The 8114-nt window shown below is 36.7% G+C and overlaps 1 non-coding gene across 1 annotated transcript; it reads right to left on the bottom strand.

Annotated features, from left to right (window-relative positions):
- Window positions 1-981: 981 nt before the first annotated feature.
- On the bottom strand, window positions 982-1107 carry LOC118007208. The gene has a single exon (XR_004678333.1). It is a non-coding gene; the product is annotated as a U6atac minor spliceosomal RNA (small nuclear RNA).
- Between the last annotated feature and the right edge of the window lie 7007 nt (window positions 1108-8114).

The following is an 8114-nucleotide window of genomic DNA, read 5'->3' as shown; positions in this document are numbered from 1 at the left end:
TTTCACTACATCTGTGTCTTTGGGGTAAATACCCAGTAGTGCAATTGCTGGGTCATAGGGTAGCTCTATTTTTTAATTTTTGAGGCACCTCCACACTGTTTTCCAAAGTGGCTGCATTCCACTTGCATTCCCACCAACAGTGTAAAAGAGTTCCCCTTTCTCCACAACCTCTCCAACATTTGTTGTTTCTTTCCCTGTCCATTTTGGCCATTCTAACTGGTGTAAGGTGGTATCTCAGTGTGGTTCTGATTTGGATTTCCCTGATGGCTAATGATGATGAACATTTTTTCATGTGTCTGTTAGCCATTTGTGTGTCTTCTTCAGAGAAGTGTCTGTTCATCTCTTCTGCCCACTTTTTGACTTGATTATTTGTTTTTTGGGTGTTGAGTTTGAGAAGTTCTTTATAGATTTTGGATACCAGCCCTTTATCTGTAGTGTCATTTGCAAATATCTTCTCCCATTCTGTGGGTTGCCTCTTTGTTTTGTTGACTGTTTCCTTTACTGTGCAGAAGCTTTTTATCTTTTTTTTTTTTTAAAGATTTTATTTATTTGCGAGAGAGAGAATGAGAGACAGAGAGCATGAGAGGGAGGAGGGTCAGAGGGAGAAGCAGACTCCCTGCTGAGCAGGGAGCCCGATATGGGACTCGATCCCGGCACTCCAGGATCATGACCTGAGCCAAAGGCAGTCGCTCAACCGACTGAGCCACCCAGGCGCCCAGAAGCTTTTTATCTTGATGAAGTCCCAAAAGTTCATTTTTGCTTTTGTTTCACTAGCTTTTGGAGATGTATCTTGAAAGAAGTTGCTGTGGCCGATGTCAAAGAGGTTACTGCCTATGTTCTCCTCTAGAATTTTGGTGGATTCCCATCTCACATTGAGGTCTTTCATCCACTTTGAGTTTATCTTTGTGAATGGTGTTAGAGAATGGTCGAGTTTCATTCTTCTGCATGTGGCTGTCCAATTTTCCCAGCACCATTTATTGAAAAAAACGTTGGTTAGATGCCACGAAGTAGGTGGCAATGCCTTAACCGTATGTGTGTTGTCAGGCCCAAGGGCCTCTTCCATCCTTGTCAAGGGGAGTGCTAACCTTCTCTCCTTTCATACAACACAATAAATGGCAAATTAAACAATTCTCCCTTTATCCTTTGAGTCATTGATCATCCACAATGGCAGGTATTTTTGTTGTTGTTGTTGTTTTTGTTTTTCTAAAGTGCTTTCAGCTTCTTTACATCTGTGTCACAAATGCAATTTCTTCAGTTCACATCCTTCCTTATGAAGCTATCAGTGAGGTGTCTGCTTTACTTTGTCTTTAAGGATTTGATCTTCTCGTCTTATCGATTCATTAGTAAAAGTTCAATCATATGTGGTTTTGTAATATAGGTACATTATTAAATTGTATGGGTATATTTTGCTAGGTTTTAGAGGAAGTGGGTGTAAATCTGCTTTTGTGTCATTATTTCCTCCTTTTTTCATAATCTTGTTCTTGGTCATTAAGTGATGACAAAGGCTAATCAAGCAAGCTATAATTTTCATCATGGAAAATAAAGACCCCGTGGTCTTTGAGCCTATTGAAAAGACTCCTGTACATCATCGTAAGCCCTTTGTCACAGTGCAGATAGTACAGCACCATCTTTTCAAATTATTGCTCTCTTCTATTATAACAGAGTAACTATCCACCATTATATGACAGCAGCAGGAGAGAACATTACGGTAAAGACATGATAAATTAATTCAATAGTAAAGATTTATTGAATTCTAACTAGGGGACATGACTTAGGAAATGATGAGAAAAATAGACATCACCCTGATGCAGATTACAGTCTAGTGAAACAGATGGGCATAGTCACACAAACTATAGGAAATGACAATTATGTTAATTGTTAGTGAAAAGACGCACATATTGCTAAATGCTATAATGCTGAGATTAAATCTCATCTGGAAAATTAGGGAAGGCTATTTTGAGCAAGTAAAAATTGAGCTGAGGTCTAAAGGAATAGATAGAGTTAACTAGGGAGAGAGAGAGAGAGAAAGTTTTTGTGTTAAGGGAGAATGCTTTTAGTAATTCAGGTTTCAGGTAAAGGGGAGGGAAGAATGTGTGCAAAGACACTGTGGTGGAAGAGAACATATAGCATCGAGGAACTGGGAAAAGTGCCACAGTAGCTTGAATAAGAGAGCTGGGGTTTGGGTGGTATGAATTGAAGATGTGGAGTGGACATGGTATAAATTGGAGCTGAAGAGGTATGTATGTGCCAAATAGTGCAAAACCCAAAGAGCATTTTAAGAAATTTGGACTTTATCCTAAAGCAATGGAAAATGATAAACAGTTACCAGAAAGAAATGAAAGGGAGAGTTTTGTTTTGTTTTTTAATACAACTTTAGCTTTTGAATACATAAAGGATTGGAAGAATGAAGGATACATCATTCATCACTGTAACATATGCTTTATCTTTTAAACCATCTATTCTCAAGATCTGCTTGTGATCTACAGCATCCAGCTATTTATACTGATGAATTCAGGCTTTGCTAATACATTGATATTTGATCCCTTCCTCTGATTGATAAGCAATCCTTCATATCAACTAGGGACAAGGTAGAAAACATTCTAAGACAAAATGACCTAGGCTATCCCAGGGTGTCTCTGTTTAAGAGGGAGCAGATTCAGGAGCTGTAAAATCACTTAGAGAGTAGAAATAATGCCTCCTGATTCTTATGTAAGGCGCTTTGACCTTCCCTCTACTTTACACGGAAACTATCCTAACAATTATGAGATGCAACTTAAGACAATTTGAAGTCTACAAATGAATTTCTCAGAAACAACATGGTTTGGAGTAAAAGAATAAAAATCATTTAGTTAACATTAACAAAATGCCAAAGTATTTAGTCACATAATGCCAATAAGCCTAAGACAATTAAAACAGAAAAAAAGAAGCCCAGGTAGGGAGAAAAGAATATAGATTCTTAAAACATAATCTTGTTAATTCTAAACCTAACCACCTTTTTGTTGGTATAGTTTGAGTTACTGTATTTCACTACAGATAGTAATGTCACTCTTCTTTAATACAGGGACTTAATTAAGTTTAACATTATGTGCTCTGAAGTCTAAAGTATAGTGGTTTTTATATAGTAAGAGCTTATGTGATCTTTTTTGAACAAGTATAGTTATTTCTGAATATTTTGGTCAGACTTTCCAAGAAGTAGTCTAAATTAATGAGCCCTAGTTGTTTGAAAGAAATTAGGCTTTCTGAGAGACAATGGAATAGACATAAATGATCATTTCCCCTGAAAAATTCATTCTGCAGATGTACAATAAGAAAATCCCAGACCGGGCGCCTGGGTGGCTCAGTCGGTTAAGCGACTGCCTTCGGCTCAGGTCATGATCCCAGAGTCCTGGGATCGAGTCCCACATCGGGCTCCCGGCTCAGCAGGGATCCTGCTTCTCCCTCTGACGCTATCCCCTCTCATGCTGTTTCTCTCTCTCTCTCAAATAAATAAATAAAATCTTAAAAAAAAAAAAGAAAGAAAATCCCAGACCAATGCACAAGGGGAGAATTTTATTGTCAGTCAATCGGTCTGGTAGGCCCCAACTTGAAGTAGTTGCATTCAATGAAATATATAAATTATTTTTTTCTGTACTATAGTGTATTATTAAAGCTCCAAAAAATTTGAAATGTATCTCCAGAACCTTGTCTTTCTCTCCTCGGTTGGCTCTTGTTATAAGAATATCATTATCTTTTTAAATTACTTAATTATTAGAAAACATCATCCACTTCAAAGCTCTTGGTGAAATTGCTTCTTTAAAAGTATCATTTATGTGCTGTGATGTAGACAGGTAGCCACGATCAGTACTCACCTTATATGCCAACTATCCCAATTTAAGAGATATGCATAGAATTTGCCTTATAGAAAGATTAAATGTCAGTGAAGAGAGAAAAGAAGAAAAAGAGCAAAGAAATGAAGAAAAATAACTTTTACTTTCATCTCTTTATAACTATAAAATATATTGAATATATAAATACACTAGTGGTGAACACACTGAAAGGTGGTTCTCAAGATTCCTACCTTCTTATTCATGCCCTGTGAAATTTCTGCCTCTCGACTATCCTTGGGACCTGGTATCTCATTGTGGTTTTGATTTGTATTTCCCTGATGCCGAGTGATGTTGAGCACTTTTTCATGTGTCTGTTAGCCATGTGTACATCTTCTTTAGAGAAATGTCTGTTCATGTCTTCTGCCCATTTCTTGACTGGATTATTTGTTTTTTGGTTGTTGAGTTTGTTAAGTTCTTTATAGATTTTGGATACCAGCCCTTTATCTGATAAGTCATTTGGAAATAACTTCTCCCACTCCATAGGTTGCCTTTTAGGTTTTTTTTTAAAGATTTTATTTATTTACTTGACAGAGAGAGACACAGCAAGAGAGGGAACACAAATGGGGGAGAGGCGGAGAGAAAAGCAGGCTTCCCACAGAGCAAGGAACCCGATGAGGGACTCGATCCCAGGACCCTGGGATCATGACCTGAGCTGAAGGCAGACGCTTAACGACTGAGCCACCCAGGTGCCCCGGTTATCTTTTAGTTTTGTTGACCCTTTCCTTTTCTGTGAAAAAGCTTTTTATCCAATGAAGTCCCAATACTTCATTTCTGCTTTTGTTTCCCTTGCCTTTGGAGACGTGTCTAGCAAGATGTTGCTGCGGCTGGGGTTAAAGAGGTTGCTGTCCGGGTAGTCTAGGATTCTGATGACTTCCTGTCTCGCATTTAGGTCTTTCATCCATTTGGGGTTTATTTTTGTGTATGGTATAAGAAAGTGTCTGGTTACATTCTTCTGCATGTGGCTGTCCAATTTTCCCAGCACCATTTCTTGAAGACAGTTTCTTGTTGAAGATTAGTTGACCATTGAGTTGAAGGTCCATTTCCGGGTTCTCTATTCTGTGCCAGTATCATACTGTCTTGATGATTACAGTTTGTAATACAACTTGAAGTCCGAAATTCGGTTTTCATTATCAATATTCCTTTGGCTATTCAGGGTCTTTTCTGGTTCCATACAAATTTTAGGATTGTTTGTTCCAGCTTGGTGAAAAATGCTGATGGTATTTTGATAAGGATTGCATTGAATGTATAGATTGCTCTAGGTAGCATGGACATTTTAACAATATTTGTTCTTCCAATCCATGAGCATGGGACGTTTTTCCATTTCTTTGTGTCTTCCTCAATTTCTTTCATAAGTGTTCTATAGTTTTCATAGTACAGATCCTTTACCTCTTTGCTTAGGTTTATTCCTAGGTATCTTATGGGTTTTGGTGCAATTGTAAATGGGATCAATTCCTGATTTCTCTTTCTTCTGCCTCACTGTTAGTGTATAGAAATGCAACTTCTGTGCATTGATTTTATATCCTGTGACTTTGCTGAATTTCTTTATCAGTTCTAGTAATTTTTTGGTGAAGTCTTTTGGGTTTTCTACATAGAGTATCATGTCATCTGCAAAGAGTGAAAGTTTGACTTCTTCCTTGCCTATTTGGATGCCTTCTATTTCTTTTTATAGTCTGATTGCTAAGGCTAGGACTTCCAGTATGAGGTTGAACAACAGTGGTGGTGAGAGTGGCCATCCCTGTCATGTTCCTGACCTTAGGGGAAAAGCTCTCAGTTTTTCCCTGTTGAGAATGATATTTGCTTTGTGTCTTTCATATATAGTTTTTATGATATTGGGGTATGTTCCCTCTATCCCTACATGGCACAGAGTTTTAATCAAGAAAGAATGCTGTATTTTGTCAAATGCTTTTTCTGCATCTATTGAGAGGATCATATGTTTCTTCACCTTTCTTTTATTAATGTGGTGTATCACACTGATTGATTTGCAGATGTTGAACCACCCCTGCAGACCAGGAATAAATCCCGTTTGGTCATAGTGAATAATCCTTTTAATGTACTGTTGGATCCTATTGGCTAGTATTTTGGTGAGAATATTTTCATCCATGTTCATCAGGGATATTGGTCTGTAGTTCTCTTTTATAGTGGGGTCTTTGTCTGGTTTGGAGATCAAGGTAATGCTGGCTTCATAGAATGAGTTTGGAAGTTTTTGCAGTTATCTTGAGTAGGCCTAATGGCAAGACACAGATGATGGCCTCCAGCTGACAGCCAACAAGAGATGGAGGTTCCCAGTCCAATAGCCAAGGGACTAAATGCTGCCAACAACCACATGATCTTGGAAGTGTACTCTTCCCAACTGAGCTTCAAATGAGACTGCAGCCCCAACCAACACTTTGATTTCAGCCTTGTGAGATCCTGATGCAGACCAGTTAAACTTTCCAAGACTCTTACACAATAAACTATGAGGTAATAAACAAGCATTATTTTCAGCCACAAGTTTGTGATAACATTGTTATACAGCAGTATATAATGAATAGAACATTCAGTATAATTTTATATATTTATATTTTTAAATATAAAATACCATTTTGTCTTAGGCATCACAGTAGGTTAACTTCCACAGTATTTTATCTGGAAAATGACCAAAAATATATAACTCAGATGAAAGGGGTTTATGTTATTCAACACATATTTTTGAGTGATTTCTATTATTATATTCTTGTATTTCTGGGATAAGCCAAACTTGGTCATCAACATTAAATTTAGAAGACTACACAGTTTTGGTGCAATGTTGGATTTGATTTTCTAATGTCATGTTTAAAAATTTTACAGTGATGTATTAAGTGAATTTGACTTGAATTATGAAAGCCAGAGAATGGCATAAGAAAAAGGAAAAACACAGGTGTGCTCTGTCACATTTGATTTGTTTTTGAGAATATATTTATTTGATATTTACTCTTGAATAATGTTTCTGGACATAAAATTTCACATTGATGATTGTTTGTCCTCATAATTTTAAAAGTATAATTGAACATTTTAACCTTTGTTTTCCTTTTGAGAACTCTGTGTCACTCTTATAATCTGATAATACTTCTTGCCTTTAAGATTTCTTTTTCTTTAGTGTTCTACACTTTTCCTAGTAGGAGAGGTTTCCTTTTTATTTACTGTGCTTGGGATCCATTATGCTTCATAAATCTAAAAACTCATGTTTTTCATCAATCCTAGAAAAATATATCTTTGTCTCTTTGAATGCTCTTTTTTCCCCAGGTCCCTGCATTCTTTTATCATGGAACACTCGTTATTGGGTATGCTAAGTTTTATTTTTATATCTTCTCTCACTTTTCTTAAATTCTTTCATATTTTTTACCTTTTAATGTTTCTTTCTGCATAATGGCCTTACATCTATCTTTCACTTCACCAATGATTTTATATTTCTTATAACTTGTATACATCATATCTAAATGTTTAAGTATACCTATGATATATATGTGATATACATATATACTCAGTTATAGAATTTTATTTCTTTTTTCTCCTCTTCCTCCTAATAGTATTTTATTTATTTCTTACAGTTTTTATTGACTTTTTAGCTTCAGTCTTTTTAATCCTATTTTAACAAATTGTTTAATAAACTAAATCACATGAATAACACTGTTATCTGTATATCTTGATTCTCATGCATGTATCTTGTAATGGTCCTGTGGATCTTGCACTCATGACAATCCTGCAGATCTAGGTTAAGGATTCATGGCTGCCTCTGCCTGGTGTTCCAGGAGTATGGCCAGGTTTATGTTAGTTTCTTTGTTAAGAGTTTCCAGACCACCCAGGCTGTTTAAATTGGAATCTCAAATCCAGGCAAGGTGACCTAAGTAAATTCTAAGTAGATTTTGTTTTTGCTTTTGTCCAACTTCAACCACCTCCTCTGTCCTCCCTGCATCAGCTGAAAACAGTTTATTTCTCACCTGCACTTTGACTGCACATGGGCCATTCTGATGTATCCCACTTTAAGAGGCAATCTCAGTTCCAGGGCCACATTTTGAAAGGGCAGAATTTTCCATCTCCTCTCCTTGATTGTGGAGTGTGGTTTCCTCTTATCCCTTTACTGCAAGGAAGCTGCAGAAGTAGATTGTGAAATTACTTTTCTGGTTTTCAGTTTTCTTTATTCCTTCCTGGTCTTTGGCAATTTTCTTTGGAGGCTTGTTTAGGCTATTTGTGCATTTAAAACACTATTTGTTATATTTTATCTAACATTTC

Source organism: Mirounga leonina, unplaced genomic scaffold (genome assembly GCF_011800145.1).
Source record: "Mirounga leonina isolate KUSES-001 unplaced genomic scaffold, KU_Mleo_1.0 Mir_115, whole genome shotgun sequence".
Taxonomy (NCBI): Eukaryota; Metazoa; Chordata; class Mammalia; order Carnivora; family Phocidae; genus Mirounga; species Mirounga leonina.
Note: the sequence above shows the minus strand (reverse complement) of the source record. Positions and strands in the feature narration are given on the sequence as shown.